The 23,203-nt window shown below is 47.0% G+C and overlaps 1 non-coding gene and 1 pseudogene across 1 annotated transcript; both read right to left on the bottom strand.

Moving 5' to 3' along the window:
• Window positions 1-23,203, bottom strand: part of LOC138968959 (E3 ubiquitin-protein ligase MYCBP2-like) — a 148,839-nt pseudogene that overhangs the window by 53,100 nt on the left and 72,536 nt on the right.
• LOC138969731 (5S ribosomal RNA) lies at window positions 22,157-22,275 on the bottom strand. The gene has a single exon (XR_011456530.1). It is a non-coding gene; the product is annotated as a 5S ribosomal RNA (ribosomal RNA).

A 23,203-nucleotide genomic window follows, 5' to 3' on the forward strand; every position in this document is an offset into this window, starting at 1 on the left:
TCTGACTCGCTCGTGTCCTGAACCTGCAGATTGGTCAACTGATTGAGAGTGGGTGTTAATTTCAGTGCAATATTTACTCTGAATATTGTACTCTTCGTTTCTATTGTTTGTTTATTGTTGTTGTTGCAGTGGCTTCATTGTACATCATGATACAATCTTCATCATTCACCATAACTTGTGCTAACAATATGAGCTCTTTGATGCCAAGCACTGTAGTGAGAAAACAAAAACGGTCAGAAGTTTCAGATAAATAGTAGGATCAACTCAGGGAAAAAGACGTTTCCAGGCTTTGGCTTCTATTTTCCAGTAAACTGTTACACAAGATTAATTTCTATCAATATTTTACAGCATGGAGATGATGCCAATCCATTCCTAGTTATGGAACAAAAAGTTAAGTCTTACCTCCAACATAAAGCTCCTCACACACACACTGACAAACATTACCGACAGACACACAGACACAGACACAGACACACGCCTAAGTTTCTCATCCCACCAACACACCTGTGGTAAGTTGAACCTGACTCGAGTCTCATTCAGGTTTCCCTGACCCAAGCCCCGCCTCTCACGACTGTCGCGTTTGTCTTTGCTGGAGTCTGTTGCGTGCCGCTGTCGCGTGCGTTGCTGCTCCTGCTTCTTGCCCTTGACAAACTGCGACATGGCCTTGGTCAGGTCAGGGTGGAACTTGAGGAAGGACGCGCAGGCCATGGCGTCGTGAACGATACCCTCATGCCACATGAAGGCGGCAAACACCGCTCGCAGGCACTCAGCCACCGAGGGAGACAGGGCCTGAAAATTACGATAAAAAAATTACATTCTTTTCTAGCCATACTTTTCTAGTCATACTTTTGTAGCTATAGTTTGTGAGTAATTGTGGTCATTTTAGAACCTTGTGTCTCCAGCAGTGGTATTGCAAAGACCATGACATTCTTCTTTAAAGTTTGTGTCAAAATTTCACCTGGAAAAGGTTTGTCATACTCTTTCATCTTTCTTTCTTTATTTGGTGTTTAACGTTGTTTTCAACCACGAAGGTTATATCGCGACGGGGAAAGGGGGGAGATGGGATAGAGCCACTTGTCAATTGTTTCTTATTCACAAAAGCACTAATCAAAAATTTGCTCCAGGGGCTTGCAACGTAGTACAATGTATTACCTTACTGGGAGAATGCAAGTTTCCAGTACAAAGGACTTAACATTTCTTACATACTGCTTGACTAAAATCTTTACACAAATTGACTATATTCTATACAAGAAACATTTAACAAGGGTAAAAAGAGAAACAGAATCCGCTAGTCGCCTCTTACGACATGCTGGGGAGCATCGGGTAAATTCTTCCCCCTAACCCGCGGGGGGGATACTCTTTCATGAGATTGATTCTTACCTCCATGTAGCAGAGAGACAAGAGGTCGCAGTTGGCATGAGCATAACTATACATTCATGAAATGTTCTCATATGCAGTGATTCTTTTCTTTGGCCAAACAATGACCAAAAATCTCAAGATACACATAGGTACCTTCAATTCTCAGAAACGATATCAGAATAACAGAATGCTGCGTACAACATTATCATAACTCACCTGTTTGACAGGTTCTCTAGCGCGGTCCAGAATCATGGAGGCCGAGGAGGAGCGGGCCCTGGGACAGGGCGTGTCACTGGGAGAGGGGGAGGCCGCACGTTCCCGCTTGCTGCGCAGTTTTCTGCCCCTGTCTTTTCTCACCGCTTTGGGGGACAGTCTGCCAAGGAGAGATAGATTTCAAGATATGAAAACACTGTGTTACTTTTGTCAAGGTGAAAAAAAACATCTCCTGGAAACATTTCTTTCTTTTCTGTAAATCATACGAAATCAAAAAATATACCATCGAAATATGACTCTTTCCTATCTTCATGAATTCACCCAATGATGTTGAAATATGTCCCAAAGAAAACTAGTTTAAGGTTTGTTCGCTAGGTAGCGCAACGCTGTTGCTCCATATTTCCCCCAGGAATAGCAACTTGACTTTCCTTAAGAAAATCCCCGACAGACAATAAGTATACCAACACCAAACAAAAAACAACATCTGTTTATCCCACGTTTCTGGCATAATCCATCTATTATTTGGTCAAGTAAAGATCTAAATCATGCAAGCAAGTATGATTTGCAACACCTTATTGATAGGTGCATCCATTCTCTCTCTCTTCCTCTCCCACCCCTCCCCACCCCACGAAGAGTATGTTTATATAACTTTGAATAGACTGATTATGGGCTATGTGACTGTAAGAATGTTTATTGTGCTCTTTTTTTTCTTTTGTTGTTGAAGATACATTTAGCATAGTCTTTTGTGTCTGCTGTTGTTGTAATGTTATATATGTACGTAAAAGAAGTAAAAACATGTTAAAAAAAAAAATTTAAATAAAAAAAATTAAAAAAAATAAAAAACTTCCCACCCAAAAACCTCTCTCCTTCCACACGCACACATGTTCAATAATTTCCCACAGATGACACTAGATATGAATTCCTACTGTACTTGTTTTCTTTGCCTCTATAGTTTCAGGCCAAGTATCTAGCAGTACAGTGGAACCCCCCTTTTAAGACCTCCGAAAATCTCATAAAAAGGAGAGTCTTAAAATGGGGGTAATTTGACAGAGGTTATGAACAGAAAGTCTGAGAAAACAAGGTCTTAACAAGAAGGGCAAAGCCCATACGACTCACATGCTTGACCTTGACCTTTACATGACCTTGACCTTCAGAGTCAAGGTCAAATAACTAAACCTAGCAATGACATCATACACTAAGAACTGCTTTACACATTTTTCCTACCAAAATACATGTGACCTTGACCCAAGGTCAAGGTCATCCAAGGTCATGCAACACAAAGCTGTTAATTCAAGACATAGGAAGTACAATGGTGCTTATTGGCTCTTTCTACCATGAGATATGGTCACTTTTAGTGGTTCACTACCTTATTTTGGTCACATTTCATAAGGGTCAAAGTGACCTTGACCATGATCATATGTGACCAAATGTGTCTCATGATGAAAGCATAACATGTGCCCCACATAATTTTTAAGTTTGAAACAGTTATCTTCCATAGTTCAGGGTCAAGGTCACTTCAAAATATGTATACAATCCAACTTTGAAGAGCTTCTGTGACCTTGACCTTGAAGCAAGGTAAACCAAACTGGTATCAAAAGATGGGGCTTACTTTGCCCTATATATCATATATAGGTGAGGTATTAAATCTCAAAAACTTCAGAGAAAATGCGAAAATGTGAAAAATGGTCGTTTTTAAGACAACAATTACGGCCCCTGTGACCTTGAACTTGAAGTGAGGTCAAGTTGCCGCACATGTTTTTTGAGATCTTGTAACCATACACCATCAGGCCACATCAGGTGTTGATAGACTTAATAGTGTCCAAGAAAATCCAACGTTAAAGTTTTCCGGACGGACGCCAGGACGGACGGACGGACGACTTGGGTGAGTACATAGACTCACTTTTGCTTCGCATGTGAGTCAAAAAGGAGGGAGTCTTAAAATGGGGGTAATTTTACAGAGGTTATGAACAGAAAGTCTGAGAAAACAAGGTCTTAAAAAGGAGGGAGTCTTAAAATGGGGGTAATTTGACAGAGGCTGAGAACAGAAAGTCTCAAAAAACATGGTCTTAAAATGGGGGTAATTTGACAGAGGCTGAGAACAGAAAGTCTCAAAAAACATGGTCTTAAAAAGGAGGGAGTCTCGAAATGGTGGTAAACTGACAGAGGTTATGAACTTAAGGTCTGAGAAAACAAGGTCTTAAAAAGGAGGGAGTCTTGAAATGGTGGTAAATTGACAGAGGTTATGAACTTAAGGTCTGAGAAAACAAGGTCTTAAAAAGGAGGGAGTCTTAATTTGGGGGTAATTTGACGGAGGTTATGAGCGGTCAGTCTGAGAAAAGAAGGTCTTGAAAAGGAGGGAGTCTTAAATTGGGAGTAATTTGACAGAGGTTAGGAACAAAAAGTCTGAGAAAACAAGGTCTTGAAAAGGAGGGAGTCTTAAATAGGCTGGGGGTGCTGTCTTAAAAGGGGGGTTCCACTGTATCCACATGACAGCACACTGACCTGACGGCGACTTCATCTTTCGGTGACCCAGAGCCAATGTTGAAGTTTGCGGCCATGGGACTGTTGCTGTCTCTCGGGGGACTCGAACCCAGACCTCCCAGCTGAGTGTTAGTGAAGGAACCACGTCGACCGGGGCTTTCAAACACGTCAGAACTAGAGCTAAACTTGGGTTATTGATATGTCCTTATGTAACTGTCACAGCACATATTATTGTGTACCATTGTATGAGTTAGAAACAAATTAACTCTTCCTTAGTAACCCTAGTTAAAACTTTGCACACAAAAATTACATTTTTTGTAATACATGTACTCTTTCAGAAGTTGATAAAAATACATGCAAGACAATATCTAAACACTTTTCCCTCATAAAACACTAAAACCAGAACTGCACTTCTTACAAATGTTGTTCAACAGAAACAATCTGAGCTTTATTCTTGAAAGTTTTCTTTTATATTTGGCCGGGGAGAGGGGAGCAACATAACTTCTTGCCTAATTTGACACCACTCATGTTTCACCTGTTACTTCTGATCTGATTTCACAAAACTTCTCCCAAAAGAGGCGTATGGCTGCCTGAATGGCGGGGTAAAAACGGTCATACACTAAAAAAAACACTCATGCAAAAACAGGAATGAACGTGGGAGTTTCAGCCTATGAACAAGAAGAAAAAGAAGAATTTCACAAAACTCATTTTCATCATCAACATTTCACTCCCATCGTCATTAATGAATTAAACTAATCAATCCTCATCATTAACGTAATACAACCAATCAACACTCATCACCCACACTCCTCTCACACTCACCTTCCTATCCTGATGGGAGAGCTGAAGCGCGGGCTGCCCATCCCTCCCCCTCCGAACACCCCGTCACCCCCAGCATCCCCCATGGCGCCCTCCGACCTCTGACTGGATGACGGCGAGAGAGACGATCGCTCGAAGGATGATTCCTTCTCCAGCTTCCCCCTGGCACTGCGCAGAGGCATGGGGCTGGAGGGAGGAGTCTGAAACGTCTCGTTCTTGGTGAGCGTTCCCATGGGGGACGGAGAGGTGGACCCCCGACGACTGTCTGATGATGTGGCTGGCGAACATGAACGAGAGGACCCTGGGAGACAAGAAGCAGTGATAGAAATCAGATGCTGAGCACAAATACACAAGCACTCACTAACAATGCAAGCACACACACACACACACACAGGCAAGCAAATGAACACACACAGGCAAGCAAATGAACACACACAAGCAAAACACACACACAAACAAGCAAGAACACCCAGACACACACAAGCACATACACACCTTTTCTCTCTCACTCTCCCTCTCTCTCTCACACACACACACACATACACAAATACACACACACACACACACACACACACACACACACACACACACACACACACACACACACACACACACACACAGCTCACCTGCAGCCCTAGGACTGGAACTCCTGGAGGATTTCTTTGGTGATCCAGGTGGTGAGGGCTGAGGGGTGGGCCCATTACCATTAGCTCTGCTCTCGCCTGTCACACACAGTACACATGTATACCCAACATGTTAGTGCTGATGTCAGGCAGTAAGCAAACAGGCACAGGTGGAAAATTACAGATTCTTGAGTGTGATCTTCACTGGCATATCTGGACAGCAATGTATGCAGTATATATCAAACATTCCCACACACAGACAAATTCACACATACACATCCTGTATGCTACACTACAATACACCCACACACACACGCATGCATGCACACACACACACATGCACGAGCACACGCATTTACTACATCGTATGCATTTACTGCACTGCACGCATTTACTACACTCTACACACACACACACACACACATACACACATACACTTATTATCCTACACTACACATACATATAAATACACATACACCCACATGCCATAAAGCTCCACCCCCCACACACATCTTTCAGCACACACACGCACACACACACACGCACGCTATGCAGCATCACACACACACACACACACAATCTCTCCAACATATAGCTTTCAACCCAACCTCACCCATCTATTGCCCTCTCTTTTTTGCAACAATGAGCCACAACAACAACAACAACAACAACAACAACAACAGCATTGGCAAAACAACAACAACAACAAACACACAATGCAAAGTAAAGATAAGAGAAAGCAAAAGTAATACTGATGATGGACACTTATGACTAAGAAAACATGGATATATATTGAAAAGACTTAGTCAAAGTTATTACAATTTCCTTGATAAATTTTCGCTATCTTGAACGTGCAGTGCCACGTTTTAGTGTGGACAATGTTTTATGACAGAAATGCTGACCGCTACACGGAGTGAGAATCAAAAATGAGTACCAGGACTCACAAGGAGGAGCATCCTTGTGATTATTTGTTTGAGCGTAGCAATTCTAAGCTTGGCATAACAGCGTAGCAATTTGTCTTAAAATGTAGCACGAAAGCGTAACAGTTGGCAGCTCTGCACTAACATATAGAAAAATAGTGTTCACACAAAAAGGTTTCCGATTTGAACTGTTACTTCTATGCCTTTTTTTCTGGAAAAGAAGTACTGCACAAATACCACAGCATGCCTTCTCAGTACTCTTTGAAATATACACGAATTATTTAAACAATTAAACAATGCCCTGGTTGAAAAACTAATCATGTAACTGGCTTTGGGGAAATCAAATGAACTCTGCATGGCTTCATTCTATAGTTTCAAAAGTGAGTGAATATTACAGAGAAGAGGCAAAGAAAAAGAAGGAGAAACCAATACGTTCAAGAAAGCCAGAAACACATTTTTATAAAGGAGCAAGAAAAAACTGACATCTAAAAGACAAAAATGACTTAATAATAATAGTCAATCTTGTGAAAACAGGCATAGGACACAATTACAGTGACACACCCTTTTTATCATCATACAATTACTGATACATACACAACCGTGAGGAAGAGGTTAAAGCCGGAAAGAAGACAATCTACCTCTTTTTACACTAAAATAATGATCCAAAAATATTACCCCAAAACCAACCACGGCGGAATACAACCTCGACGGAAATTAATACAAGTATAAGATTACCTAAACGAAAATTAAATACAAGTATAAGATTTGACAGCATTTTTAAAAGTAGTCCTTTTTGTAACTATTCACTTAACCCTAACAATACTCTACTGTTGAAAGTTTCCGACGTGTTAAAACTGAAAAGTCCATGAACATTGTCCACCATCATAAGTTACTTCCGTTGTTTTGGTTGATTTACTGGATTTGCACTCCAAGAACAAAAGAGGTAAATATTAAAACAACTCATGATGATAAAACGTATTGTAATGCACACAGAAAATATACTGAAGACATCAAACCCAAAAGATGCTGCATAACGTTCTTTAAAAGGCTCACACTGATAAAGAAACCATGCATATTCCCCCTCCCTCTTTTTCTGACTTTTTTTTTAAAATGGGCTCACACTCATAAAGAAAACATGCATACTTTCCTCCCCCTTTTCAGAGCTTTTTTTAAAAGAGTTGACACTGATAGATAACGGAGAGTTCTTGAACTCACCAATCAAAGCAGCCAACTTCTTTGAGTTGGACGCAGGAAAACAACATTTCAAGCTGAAGGCGCCGAATCTAGTGAGGGACACGTCACTAGGGTTTTCACAATACACATACGCTGACCTTCTCGCTTCCTTCTCATACTTAGCTTTGTCTGCGCAACCCCAAGCAATTGCCAAGCGTCAAGCGGTCAAAGAAAACAGACGGTAAGTTGACATTTCATCGCAAAAACCAATGCAAATAAATGCACATGAACAGTTTTGTTACGAGAATCAACAGAAAACATGACAGGTTAACTGTTAGGGAAGTTAAGTGTGCATTCAGACTGACAAGGAGAGGGGAGGGTGGGGGGGGGGGGGGAAGGAATCAGCCTACAGGAGAGCCTAACGACAGGTATATCATAGGAAGTAAACAACACACCAAGCTTACTAGACTGTCTGTTATTTACAAGTTACATGTTATTTGTCTTTGGATATCTTGTTGCAAAGTAAATGTTAAAACCTGTGAAATGTTCAACCTAAAAAAAGTGCTTTAGATTTCAGTTCCCTTACTTTACAATCGATTCCTACTCCTGAATTTCATCCAAACTTGGCTCAAACACTTGGACAGACAACCAAGCCCAAACATCATTCATCTCCCACTACAAGTGTTTCATATTTGATCAGGAAAGTACAGTCTCCCAGATCGCAACACATGCTACATAAACCTAAAATATCAAGAACAATTTGACTCGACACCACCACCCAGCAAAGCAAAACATCCCGCTCCATCTTCAGAAAACCAGAGTGTAAACCCCCTCCCCCCTTCTTTTCTCTAATCCCCTGACTACCATATGTTAGATGCTAACTAACAACAAGCAAGCAAGCCAGCAACTCACCAAGGGCTTTGACAAGCTCTTTCACAGACACACCCTGCAGTTCGGGCGGCAGGTCTTTGGTAGCGTCCCGCATCGCAAGACGCGACAGCAACCCCGGATCCGAACACTTCCTAGCACTGCTGCTGGGCTGAGACGTGGTTCGGATCAGCTGGGACCCGGGCGTGAAGAAAGGGGTGGAGCCAGAGCGGGGTCGCATGTTGCTCCCAGGGGTCATGCCGCCACTGCTGCCAGACACTGCCCCTGTTCCCGACGAGTCTGACCAACCAGAAGTGGCGTTGGCTTGCTGGGACGAGGTGAAGGCCGCCCCTGACCCTTGAACGTTGAATTGTGGATGGCCGAAGGTCGGGACGGAGCCGGGGGACGCTGCTTCCGTTCCTGGTGGGGTTGGTCAGTGAGATACATTGTGTGAGTGCTTTTACATGCAATGCAATGCTCAGTCATTTACAAGGTCACCTTGTGGTATACAAAACAGCTGTTAGAAAAGATGCACAACTCAATATGATTTCATACAAGCAAAGCATCTCTCAACCTATTCCAAATACTGACTCTTCCATCACTCCTCCCCTCCATTTCCCATTTTTCTGTACTTTGTTACTTTATCATATATGTAATAATTTTTCTTCATTCTGAAGTGTTGATGAGACAAAAAGGAACCGCTCAGAAGGGAGCTTAATATTAGAACTAGTAGAATAGAATACATGGAACCTAAAAACCATGGCGATTTCATGTGGCTCAGCTTAATACTAACGTAAAAACTATAAATGGCACATACTGAACACATCATTTAATATAGATCTAAACACATGCTGTATACATTTAATTTAGTAAGTACAAAAGATCCCATGTTAACTTATAAAGTACTACAACTAAAACATTTCTTTCTTCCGTGCAGATCAAAAGTGCAGTCATCACATCCTGAAGTTAAAGTAGGCTTCTTCTAAGTATGAGCATCAGACCAGATTACTGATGTTTTTGCTTTGTATGCTGGTCTCCTATCTTTCATAGCTCTCCTCCCAGACTCATCACCCTCTTAGGCCATTACTCATATCTGGGTGCAGGGTTTGGCTCATCACCTGCAAGTTATATATGGTACATATGCAAGAAAACCAAGCAGACACAAAAAATAAGACATGTTTCCAGGTGCCACTTCAAAATAAAACACTGAATATAGTTTGGAATACATGTATATGACAGCATGACTCCACCCTTACCTGCAAAGGAGAACGCAGAAGCTGGCATGCTCCGACTTCTCCCGAACCCTGTATAAACAAAACAACACAGGAGGTTTTCAGACACAGCTTTTGTGACTCCCTCTAAAGAAGAGAAGCCAATGCTTGGTTTTTCTCCTTTGTTTACTTCTAGTTCTTTGAAGACTAAGGTTATTCTAGAAGTTAAGGTGACAATGGTGCCTAAGCACTGTGTTTTAAATATGGTGCAACCACCATACTTGCTATGTCATGCCTATACATAGCTAGAATCTCAGCTCATTGACACGATAAACACAAACGCAGGCTACTGCGGACGTACACAGTGGTACCTGTGATAAAAAGACAATCTCAGGGCCAGCAAAAAGTGTCTCTACATGACAGGTGGCTTTCTACCAGACATACTTTAGTCAATGGGACTACACAAAGTTTCCTTACTTGGGAGTTGTTCTCTCATTGGAGGGATCTCACATTGTTGATACAGTGGAACCTCCCTTTTGAGACCCCTCGATTGAAGACTTACCCCCCTTTGACTTTCTTCCTTACATTTTTTGTTTATGACCTCTGTAAATTTCATCTCCAATTTAAGACTCCTTTTTAAGACCTGATTTTTGTGAGATTTGGAGGGGTTCGAACTGCACATAGACACCCCCTCTTCACCAACACATTGCATCTCAGCCCAACGCTCTCCTCACCTTCAGTGTTGCGATGTCCAAAGGAGGGGAAGGTGGCGGCGTAGTTCTGAAAGTCGTAGCCCGGGGGCTTGGAGGATGGCAGGGTGCTGAAGGAGAAGGGGTCGTGGGGGGCGGCGGTCAGGTCTGACTCATGCTGCAAGTAGACAGACTGGTTGGGGTCACACACCAGTGACCAGGCCTCCGAGTCTTTGCGGTCAGGGTTACAGTACTGCTCACAGCTGGTCTTGTCCAGCTTGACCCACGTTCCGTACTTGTTGATGACCTGATGAGGGGATCAACAGCTTTTGGTTACGGGTCATAGAAACTTACTTTCAGTAATAGGAAGGGGAGAGGGGAGCAGTAGAAGGAAACGCAGAGTAAAGAAGAATAATCAAAAGCAAGAACAGAACTTTCCTGAGCTAAGTGAATTGTCAATGAGAGCAAAAAGTGAACAATGTGACTTACTGGGACTTTGGCTATCTTGAGATTGAAGAGACAACACTTAACTTAGCTTAGTTCTTTCTCTGTACCTTCATTATCTTATTACTATTTGTTTGTCCAGCCACATTAAAGACCACTAGGTCGACATACTAGTGAATGTCATATTTTGTCCATGATTCAACGTTCCAATTATGAACTTGTGTTGCTTTTTAAATTACTCTGTTCGGTGGCCACAACCTATTCCAATAACGATCTTTTCAAGTTATTAACTAATGAGACTTACATGTTCGGTGGCCACAATCTTCTTCCCCTTGGTGAGGATGCCGATGGGCGAGCCCTTCATGCTGGGCTGGGAGCGGATGTTGTGTCCGTAGTTCCCACAGTTGACCACCTGGTAGATGCCTGGGCCTGCACAACACACACAACACTGTGCACCTTGTCGCCAAATGTAAACTGATGGTCGCTGGCTGCAATTCCAACCACTCTCCATATAAAAGTTTGGCCCTACTTATCACACAATATTAGCTGCAGTCTCTTAACATCTGTTTACCATTCTGCACTGTATGTTAAATAAAAAAATTAAAAAATTAAAAATAAAAATAGTGAGAGTTCGGCAGTTCTGCAGCTATTTTTTTCCCCATAGCCCTGTGACAATATAGTGGAAATATTTTTCAACCCCTTTTGACCTAAAGATTTGAAGTTCGGCCCTTTCAAGACCCAGCTTTGCATATTTTGTGGTCACAATCTTTCTAGATTTAGAAGCCATCCTTGTAAGACCTGATTTCCACTCAGATTTTTGAAGATTTCTTTCTTTCTTTATTTGGTGTTTAACGTCGTTTTCAACCACGAAGGTTATATCGCGACGGGGAAAGGGGGGGGGGGGGGAGGGGGGGGGGGGGGGGGGGGGGGAGATGGGATAGAGCCACTTGTCAATTGTTTCTTGTTCACAAAAGCACTAATCAAAAATTTGCTCCAGGGGCTTGCAACGTAGTACAATATATGACCTTACTGGGAGAATACAAGTTTCCAGTACAAAGGACTTAATATTTCTTACATACTGCTTGACTAAAATCTTTACAAAAATTGACTATATTCTATACAAGAAACACTTAACAAGGGTAAAAGGAGAAACAGAATCCGTTAGTCGCCTCTTACGATATGCTGGGGAGCATCGGGTAAATTCTTCCCCCTAACCCGCGGGGGGGATTTTTGAAGAACTTAAACCGTAAGAATCAATGCAGCAATACAGTGAAACACCCTTTTAAGACCTCCCAATTTAAGGCTTTCTCCCATCAAGACCCGATTTTCTCAGACTTTCTGTTCATAACCTCTGTACGATTACAGTAGAACCTCCCTATTAAGACCTTCCTTATTACGACTTCCTCTAAGTTAGGACTTTAAATTTCATGACCGATCCTTTTTACTCTGTTTACATCCTCTGTACTACGACTACCTCCTTAACCCGACATACGACTGACAAATCATGGTCAAATGCGACTTTGTTATTCTCAAGAAGAAGTTCAAAACTGTGCAAACCTTGATATTGTTTTGGAAATTGAGCAAACAGTTGACGAGCACATCGCAACATCGCAACTGCGATGTCGTCTGCTCAAATAGGCTCCATTTTCCGCAAGCGTTATTTCCCCTGTTGACATATTCGCGACTGTACTTTATTTTGAATAGATAAAGGTCATTGGCCAGATGTCTGCTTCATTTAGCAAAGAACTGTGCAGGAACTCCTACCTTTTAAACACGCAAAGTTACAGAAAGGTTATGAAAGCAATCCGATCATCGAACCAAAACCGAAAGTTGTGGTGACGTCATGTCATTTTGCGATGTACGTATGCAAATTGTGTGTAACATTTTCGGTCTAGCTAACAATGGCGGCCGACGAACATGGGTTTTGAAATCTGGAATTGTTTTTGGTTTTCCCCGATCCGTGACCGAATGACGCGATATACAACCACGCGTTCGTTTGAATCAATAAATTCTCAGAATCCCGTCAGTGAAGTTTGAAGGTGAGTAGTGGAGTACGTGTCCTAAATTACTCAACTCTGTGGACAGTCCGTAGTGCAGTTGTCCCCAAGTTGAATGAGTGTCAAGTTTCATCGTGAAAACTGACGCTTTTGGCTACAATTTTACATCAGTTTCAACACACTGCCGCGGTTCTTATTCGTTTTGTTCCTTGCGTTTGGGACACTTTTCTTTTTCAACCAAATCGTTGCTGGGTATCGTATGACTATGATTAGTAGCTGGTATCGACATCAATGTGCATGTTTTGGGACCGCTGCTTTCGTTCGACCTCAGTTTGTTTATTTCAAACCTTAACCCACGAGTAGTTACGTGGCTTGATTAAACAAGCAAGAAAACTGTTCAAATGCAATAATGTGTTGAGCTGGCAATCGTGACATTAAAAAAGAACTGAAACATCATTAAGGGGTTTTATTTACATTTTACACTAGCTGTCTGTCCTTCAGGTCTTGGTTCAGTCTCCCTATTAAGACCCCTCCCTATTAAGACCTGATTTTGTCAGATTTTGGGATGTCTTAATAGGGAGGTTCTACTGTACCCCTATTTCAAGACTACCTTCTTTTTAAGACCCGATTTTCTCAGACTTTCCGTTCATAACCTCTGTACGATTACCCCTATTTCAAGACTACCTTCTTTTTAAAACCCTATTTTTTCAGACTTACTGTTCATAACCTCTGTACGATTACCCCTATTTCAAGACTACCTTCTTTTTAAGACCCGATTTTCTCAGACTTTCTGTTCATAACCTCTGTACGATTACCCCTATTTCAAGACTACCTTCTTTTTAAGACCAGATTTTCTCAGATTTTTTTAGGTCTTAAAAGGGGGTTCCGCTGTAACTGTTTTCTCCCAACCCTATACAAGCCTGACCTTTGGGCAGTGCAGGCTGGGCAGGCATGGCAGCCTGGGCCGACTGGGAGGCAGAGCGAATGTACTCGGGCAGTTTCCTGGCCAGCTGTTCCTTGACCATCTCGTCCACGATGGAGCGCGGCTCTTCCACAGGTGCCAGCAGCGTCTTGCCCAGGTGCTGGTTGTACTGCAGGCACCAGGCCTCGGGCAGCCCAACGCTACCGCTCGCCCCCGCCGCGCCCCCGTCGCACCACTCACGCATGCTCTCCGGGCTCAGCCGCAGCCACACGCCATCGTCGTTGTGCACCTTTGAGGAATTAAAGATGATAAAATTCGAATTAAACGTCAAAATAAAATAAAATTCAGATTGAAAGTCTTCTGTGGCAGGAATTAAAGATGATGAGGCCTTGAACCGTAAAAATCCGTGCAGCAATAATAACTGTTTTCTCCCACACACGGAAACATCTCAGTGGCAGGAATTAAAGTTTAGTTTAATTTAGTTTAGTTAAGTTTAGTTTAGTTTAGTGGGGACAAATGTAGTAGGTTGTAAAGCCCATAAGTTGTCCCATCAATATTTGTTCAACATTATGTTCAATTGCAAAAAAATGATATAATTCAGATAGAAACTCTTCTGTGGCAGGAATTAAAGATGATGAAATTCAGATTAAACGTCTTCGGTGGCAGGAATTAAAAATGATGAAATTCAGATTGAAAGTTTTCAGTGGCAGGAATTAACGATGATGAAATTCAGATTGAATGTTTTCAGTGGCAGGAATTAAGGATGATAAAATTCAGATTAAAAGTCCTCGTTATCATCTTTACAAAGTGGAGAAACTTGCTAAGGAAGCAGCCCTTACCTCCTCCACAAAAGAGATGACGCCTTCAGGTTTGATGACCCCCAGCTGTTCACTCTGCAGGGTGGGGTGCGCTCGCACTCTCAGTCCAGCACTGTACTTGGCCACAAACTTCCGCATCTGTTCACAGCACACAAACATCTCTTTCACACAGCCCCAAGAAAGCATATGTTCATGCAAATCCTATTCACTCACACACCCACGCATGCATGTATGCACATGTGCACGCACACACTCACACACACATGCATGTACACACACACACACACACACACACACACACACACACACCTGCATAAACAATCACGCATGCACAGACAGACAGACAGACAGACAGACAGACAGACAGACAGTCAGACAGACAGACAGACAGACACAGACAGACAGACAGACTCAGACACACAACCCGGTAAGAAACAAAAAGGGAGAATGCAACACCTTACCTTGTTGGGAGGGTGTGTTTTCTTGACGTTCTGTACAGGGGGAGGGGCACCCTGAGGGGGTTCCTTCACTTCCACCTTGTAGGGCTCACCTGAACAGACAGCACACAACACTCAAAGGCTGACCTTCGTACATAACCTGCTTGTGTTTCTGCTTTGCACCTTTACACTGCTCTAGCTGGCAGCATGCATGCATTGCTCTTACCCTTTCTCAAATACATTTTGTCAGAGGGCCTTATCATCTAAGTTTCCAGGTAGGGTAACAAATCTCACAGTGTCCTCCGAAGGTAAAACTCAACCAGACCTAGGAACCCCTGTTTTGCACTTGGGAGTATTTTCAAACAAACTTGGCTTATTTTCAGAAAAAATGAGTGTACTCCAGACAGCATTTTAACATCCATGATTCAACCGTGCTTTGCATACGCCCGTTGCACTGTTCATTAAGGAATTTTTTCCTTCTATTTTTTTCCACCGACCGTACTGATCGCATTTTAGACAATCAAGCGTACACAATACGGCAAAATAGTACAGGTTCCCAGGTCTGCTCAACAGTTTTGAACTGAGTGAGGCTTCACAATTTTAAGCCAAAAACATCGCAGAGATAATCAAAATCAGTCGGAAAAACTTCAAGCAAGCACGGTATGCTTACAAATGCACTGACCAGCGTCAAAGCCGTCAATGACGACGTGGATGTTGTAGTGTCCGACACATCCTGGTGTCCAGTTGGCGGTCAGCGTACCGTCCGTGTTGGCTCTCACCAGCATGTTTTCGCTGGGTCTGGGGACTGTGGGCGCTGCATAGCGAAGCTCTTCAAAGGAGTAGTTCTCATATGCCTGAAAGTTGAACAATCCGTCATCGTGAATATACTGAAAGATAGTCTGATTTAGATGCTGTAACAAAAACGACCGACACAAGAGCTGTCAAATAGGCAAGACTATGATTCCAACCATATCAGAGGTCAGACAAAACTAGCATTAATGAAATTAAAATTTCTTCCCATACTTCAGCTCGTTTTCCAGCTTTAGCAACTTTTTTGTCTCCCTCACCACCTCGGCAGCAAGGTCCATCAGAGCCTTTTAAGGTGGTCATATAATTCAGCCCAAGATCGACTTCCCAAAGACGTCTCAATAGTCTTTTTACCAAAACTTCATTTCCAAAACGTTGTGCAGTCAGCTTTGCAAAGTAAACTTTGCCCAATGAATTGGCAGTTAAAAAGATTGTAAGGCTTCTTTTTAAGCCTACTGTCTATATGATACTTACCGAGACAGTACTATTCTTGCACATTATCTATTATAGGCCGAAAAAATTGGACAAAACGCTGAGTGGGTACAATTATCTCCCATAACCATGCGCCACCGTGGATCCCAAGCACTGTCCGAGTGCTTCCCCCTTACAGGATGTAGGTGGCGCGTCCTCTTTCTTTATGAGCTGCAGACCCTCAAAAAGCCCATAACATATCAAGAGGGGAGGCGGGAGGGAAACTCTAATAGTACTGTCTCGGTAAGTATCATATAGACAGTAGGCTTAAAAAGAAGCCTTACAGTCAATATAACACTTACCTCGACAGTACTATTCTTGCACAGAATACCAGAGTGGTGTGAGGGTGATATGTAGAGTATTAAACTCCTTAATCAAAATCACTTAAATCCAAGGATTAAGATACCCAGGCAATTTTCGAACAGTACTACCGTAAAAGAAAATATACCCAAGAAACATACCTTAGACTGACGTGACCATGCTAGCAACCACTGCTGTGTGGTGAACTCAATGTCAAAGTCCAGGCCACTCAAAGCTTGAATACCACTGAGTCTACGGCAAGTGGCTAAAGCGATGAGGAACAATTAGTCTTAAAAATCAGCAACTTGATACTGATGCCTGCCAGGGGTTCAAACTCATTGCTACGCAGGAGTTTGAGGACCAGAAAGACATCCCCCTTGGGAAATGAAACCAGAGGTTTAGACACCGCTGCATTGCTAATACCCGAAAGGACATTAGCGATGAGGGAGGACCTGATCAAGTGTTCAGTTCTGCGACCAGTAGCGGCCGCAATCGTGGAAGCGATGGCAGATCTGTATCCAAGAAGAGTCTTAGAAGAAAGACTCTTCTTTTGATACACTTCCACCAGGAAGTTGGCCAAGTCCTGTGTTGAGGGATAAAGCGGCTTTATCCCCTTGGACAAGGCGAAGGTGGCCCAAGCTCTCCAGCGTAAGTCGTAGAGCTGATTAGTTGATCGCCTCTTAGCGTTCAAGGAAAACTCTACTGAACTCTTGTGCAATCCTAGTGCAAGCAGTTTGGAGCGCACAAGAGCCATGCGGTCAAGCACAGACTCTCTGGACGTGGATGAGGGAGGCATGATCGAGGCTGGAGCAGACCTCCCCCGTCCAGATCCAGAGGTAGAGGGTCTACGTGGGTGAGACCGCGAAGATCTGGAAACCACGGAGCTGTTGGCCAGTAAGGCGCGACCAAAATCAGTCTTGGTCGTTCCTGCAGATATTTTGCCAGCACCCTCGGAATCAGAGATGTCGGGGGATAGGCGTAAGCATCGAGGAGCCTCCACAAGAGAGTGAATGCGTCCAAGTGGAACGCATTCATGTCTCGAAAGGGGCTGACGTACCTGGGAAGCCGAGCGCTGAATCGAGTTACGAACAGATCGATCAGAGGACGGTCCCACCTTGCCCACAGACGCTGTAGAACGTTGTGAGCGATGGTCCATTCTGTGGAGAGAACCTGATCGCCCCGACTGAGAATGTCGGCCAGGGCGTTCAGTTTCCCCGGAACGAACTGGACTGACATCCGGACCTGATTGGTCTGGCACCAGAGCAGAATCTCCTCCGCCAACAGGGAGAGGGACCGAGAATTGGTGCCCCCCTGGTGGCGAAGGTAAGCTAAGCATGTGGTGTTGTTGTCCCCGTTGAAAATCAGAGGGGCCAAGGACAGGCCGAATGGGAGGGCCCGAAACTCGAACACCGTGCCCTCCCAAACGAACCGGAGCAGATGTCGGTACCCCGGGGCCACCAGGATGTGGAAGTAAGCATCCTGGAGGTCCCAGACATGGCCCAATCGTTTGGCCGGATGGCCAACCGGACCGACGAAGGGGTTTCCATCTTGAACTTGCACCTGTGAAGGTACAAGTTCAAGGTGGAGAGGTCCAACACCGGCCTGAACCGGCCGTCCTTTTTGGGGACGGTGAACAGGCGGGAGCAGAACCCCAGAGAAGGCTGAGAAAGGGGGTAGACCGCCTTCTTCTCGACCAACGAGTTCACCTCGTCCTGAAGAGCCTGCCATCTGGCAGGCTCTCGAGGAGGGGGGAACGTCCAAGGTAGAGCGGACAATGGAGGTTGTGACGACAGCGGTAGAGAAAACCCCGACCACACCACCCTCAAGAAAAACTGGTTGGAGACCAGTCTGCCCCACATGCCGCGGGCCCGAAAAAAGGGAACCGCCGGACGAAAGAGGGGCAACTTGAGGGGGCGTCAACGTAGGGCCGGGACTCACTGAAAATTCTGCTGGCGGGCAGGCGCAGGCTTGCGACCACCCCCCCTGGTGGTGCTGCTTCCCCTTACCTGTCTGAGCACCCTTCGTCTTGCTTGGGAACGCAACAGGCGCCTAAGAGGAGGAAGAAGGAGGCAGTGAAACTGGCTTCTTCTTCTTCTTCTGAGGCTGGGAGCTGGAGGTGACTGTAGCACTTCTCTTACTCCCCGCCGCCGTCGCCGAAGCAGCGAGGCCAACCATCAGAGAATCAGTGTTCCTCTGGCGTGTGGACTCCACCACAGAACGAACAGTGTCCGGATGAAAGAGGGAAGAAGGCTGAGGAAACGTGTTCCTCAGACTCTTCCTCATATCCGGAGGCACTATAGAAGTAGGCAGAAAATGATCACGGAACAGGGCCAATAAAGTGGACCCGTGTTCCAATGGCCAATTCTGCCGCAGACGTCACGCACGATCGCACGGCATGCAAAGCCCGATCCACTCGAACCGTGTCAAGGACCCGAGTGGAATCGGACTCTGCCCGATTGGGAGGGTCCAACAGTGTGGACAGCGTGCTCATCCATGTCAAGGCCTGTGATTGGGCCTCGACTGTGGACGAAACGGTGGCCTCAAGATTGTGGAACGAAGCAGAGCTCAGTTCCACCTTCTTGACCGAAGGCACCTCCCCAACGAACACATCACCGTCAGCCCCACCCTAAACACTCGAAGTCTGGAAAGGGAGAGTTCGAGAGTCAAAGGGAAAAGGGAGGGACGAAACAGATTGGACACGAGGAAACAGTGGAGGTGCGCCTCCCAAAGGAAAGCATGGCACTGAACCCGCGTCCTCCCGAGGAACATAGGTCGCGTTTGCACGTGAATCTGTACTCCTCAGGCGATGTGCTGCCGCTTCCACCGTGGCACTTAGACTAGGGTGGAACGCGAATTGCCGGCGGCCGGATCGTTCATAAAACGAGCCGCCGGCAGACGCGGCGTGAGCCTCCCGCGCCCGGGCCGAAGCGGACTCAAAGGACGAGAGGGCGTCTCAGGGAAGGACGTCCTGAAACTGTTCAAACGTCCTTCTAGCTGTGCGAGGACGAGCCTCCTGCCTCTCGTCCTCAGACCCCGGGTCCACGTCCTGTGTGTCAACACTAGACGACAGACGCTTAAGAGAGGCATCCGTGACGTCAAGACGCCGCGTGATGTCTGTCATGTACTGTTGGAAAGTACGAAGCATAGCTTCGGAAGTTCCATCAGAAACCGGCAAGGGTAGAGGTTCAGTGTTAACCTCAGGGCGACCCTGATCCTCCTCCCTATCGTCCTCCGACTCACTCTCCTCTTCACTTCCCGACAACTCCTCAAAAGCAGGAGTGTAGGGAGCTTGAGGGGGAAGAGCCGAAAGCGATGAAGCAGGCTGTGAAGAAACGCCCACAGAAGCAAGAGGCCGCGAAGACCCCTGCCCCAAAGACGAAACGTCTCCAGCAGCCGAAGGGGGAGAAAAACAACAACCCTGCGACTGTTGGGTCAGCCCAGCCAACGAACCCCCGCCATTTATAGACTGAACAGGAACCCATGGGGTCTGATCAGAAAAGAAATGGTCCGGTCCGGTCGGGGGTGCCGATCCGGTCCGGTAGGGTGGTCCGGTCCGGTGCCGTACCATCCGGAGGTCCCGTTCAGCACCGAACCATCGTACCCAACGAAGTGTTCGGGTGGTTAGGTCCGGACGTGGACATACCGTACCATCCGGACCCGTAGGTCCGGTGGTCCGGTATGGTCCGGTTCGGTGCCAGACCATCCAGACCAACAGAGGTGGTCGGGTGGTCCCGCACCGGACCATCCGGACCCGTAGGTCCGGACCCGTAGGTCCGGTACCATCCGGAGGTCCTGTTCGGCACCGAACCATCCGTACGCACAGAAGTGTTCGGGTGGTTCGGTCCGGGCGTGGACGTACGTACCGTACCATCCGGACCCGTAGGTCCGGTTCGGTGCCAGACCATCCGGACCAACAGAGGTGGTCGGGTGGTCCGGACCGGTCCGGTAGGGTGGTCCGGTGTTCCGGTCCGGTGTTCCGGTCCGGTCCCGTACCATCCGGAGGTCCCGTTCGGTACCGAACCATCCGTACCCACAGAAGTGTTCGGGTGGCTCGGTCCGGACGTGGACACACCGTACCATCCGGACCCGTAAGTCCGGTATGGTCCGGTTCGGTGCCAGACCATCCGGACCAACAGAGGTGGTCGGGTGGTCCGGTCCGGACCGGACCACCGGTCCAGCACCGGACCATCCGGACCCGTAGGTCCGGTCCGGTCCCGCACCATCCGGAGGTCCCGTTCGGCACCGAACCACCCGTACCCACAGAAGTGTTCGGGTGGCTCGGTCCGGACGTGGACATACCGTACCATCCGGACCCGTAGGTCCGGTTCGGTGCCAGACCATCCGGACCAACAGAGGTGGTCGGGTGGTCCGGACCGATCCGGTAGGGTGGTCCGGTGTTCCGGTCCTGTCCCATACCATCCGGAGGTCCCGTACGGCACCGAACCATCCGTACCCACTGAAGTGTTCGGTCCGGACGTGGACCTACCGTACCATCCGGACCCGTAGGTCCGGTGGTCCGGTATGGTCCGGTTCGGTGACAGACCATCCGGACCAACAGAGGTGGTCGGGTGGTCCGGTACCGGACCATCCGAACCCGTAGATTCGGTCCGGTCCCGTACCATCCGGAGGTCCCGTTCGGTACCGAACCATCCGTACCCACAGAAGTGTTCGGGTGGCTCGGTCCGGACGTGGACATACCGTACCATCCGGACCCGTAGGTCCGGCATGGTCCGGTTCGGTGCCAGACCACCCGGACCAACAGAGGTGGTCGAGTGGTCCGGTCCCGACCGGACCACTGGTCCGGTACCGTACCCTCCGGACCCGTAGGTCCGGTGTGTTCCGGTTCGGTGCCAGACCACCCAGACCAACAGAGGTGGTCGGGTGGTCCGGTCCCGACCGAAACACTGGTCCCGTACCGTACCATCCGGACCCGTAGGTCCGGGGGGTCCGGCAAGGGCCAGAGGTACTGTCCCGCACCGGACCCTAAGGTCCGGTACGGTCCCGTACCATGGGTCCCGTCCGGACCAAACCCGGAGGTCAAGTCCAGTCGGGACCCGTGGGTCCGGTTCGATCCCGACCCGTAAGCCTGGAACGTTCCGGACCCTTGGTCCGGACCATCCGTCACCCGAACACCAGACGCTAAGGAATGGCGTGGGGTCAAGACGGTCCGGTCGGAGGTGTCGGTCTGAGCAACAGAAACAATGTTCCCGTCGCCCTGACCATTCGACAGAAGTACCACGTTCTGTCGAACACCTCCACGTCCAGTAACTAGTCGGCCGGAGCGTTTCAAGAGGGACAGCCACCAGTCACACGGACGTCAGAGGGAACCGTAGTAGCAGTGGTCGTAGGCACGAAGCCTGAAACCCCTGCCCCCACAGGACCGCCCTGAACGGGGTCAATTCGCATCCCAACCCCAGCGGGGAGGGAATTCAGAGACCCCGTCATCTCCTCCGATCTCCCCCCCCAGGAGGCCGAAACTACTGTCAAAACAGCAGCAGACGACCCAGCGAGGGAGTTCAGAGGAGGACCCGTGTCCCTCCTGGCTTCCACAGCGGTGGAAACCGAGGAGGGCACAGGAGAGGCACCGGAAAAAGAAAGATTTTAATGCCAACTGCACCCGGTGTTCCCAGGCGGTCACCCATCCAAGTACTAACCGGGCCCGACGTTGCTTAACTTCGGTGGTCGGACGAGAACCGGTGTTTTCAACGTGGTATGGCCGTTGGCTGTCAAAACCTGAGTCTCTCCAGTAGCCCCTAGATCGGATTCACCAACCCCCAAAGAGGGTTGGGAATCGACCTGCCCCCGGATTCGAGCCAGGGGGGAGAAGGAAACCTTCCCCCCAGGCTCGAAACCGGGAGGAGCTGAAGCCTGAGACTGAGGGCCGGACAACGGCGTCGAAGGGGGGGAAGCCTGTTCCACTGAAGGAGAAGGAGAAAGAAGCTTTTTCTTTCCCCTCGAACTTCCCCGAACCTTCGACGGCGCAGCCCCGCCCGAAGTCCCAGGCTCAAGCCCAGCCTGTTTGAGCAAGCTCGCATTGAGCTTGCTCAAACAGGCTTTCTCCGCCCTCCCTCGCCGCAAACGCAAAGCGTTTGGGGAGGGAGAGTCGGAGCGCCGAAAGATCCCCTTCTCCGTGCGTAAAACATGACGCTGGGCGCCCGGAGAAGGGTTGCCCCCGGCAGACTCTGGTTCCGTAGAACCAGAGCCCAAAACAGGACGAGACATCCTACCTCGCCCTGTACGTACCCTTAAAGACCGAGAATTAACAAAATTCAAAGAAAATTTAGGTCAATACTCAAGTGAATGCGGCGAAACGAGAAGCAGACGACCGGTCACCACGAAGTAGGACGGGAGGCACGCCGAGTCCGCCACACAAAAACGGAGGCACAAGTTGAAGGAAACACAACGTAGCCTCAAGCCAGAAGTGGAATAACACACAATAATCCAACAGGTGATAGTCCACACAGAAAAGGAGCCTCTTAGTCCAAAATAATCCGGGAGCGTAGCAGAAACACAGCCGGTCTGACACGCGCGAAAAAAGAAAGAGGGACGCGCCACCAACATCCTGTAAGGGGGAAGCACTCGGACAGTGCTTGGGATCCACGGTGGCGCATGGTTATGGGAGATAATTGTACCCACTCAGCGTTTTGTCCAA

The sequence above is a fragment of the Littorina saxatilis genome, linkage group LG6, assembly GCF_037325665.1.
Source record: "Littorina saxatilis isolate snail1 linkage group LG6, US_GU_Lsax_2.0, whole genome shotgun sequence".
NCBI classification, from domain to species: domain Eukaryota; kingdom Metazoa; phylum Mollusca; class Gastropoda; order Littorinimorpha; family Littorinidae; genus Littorina; species Littorina saxatilis.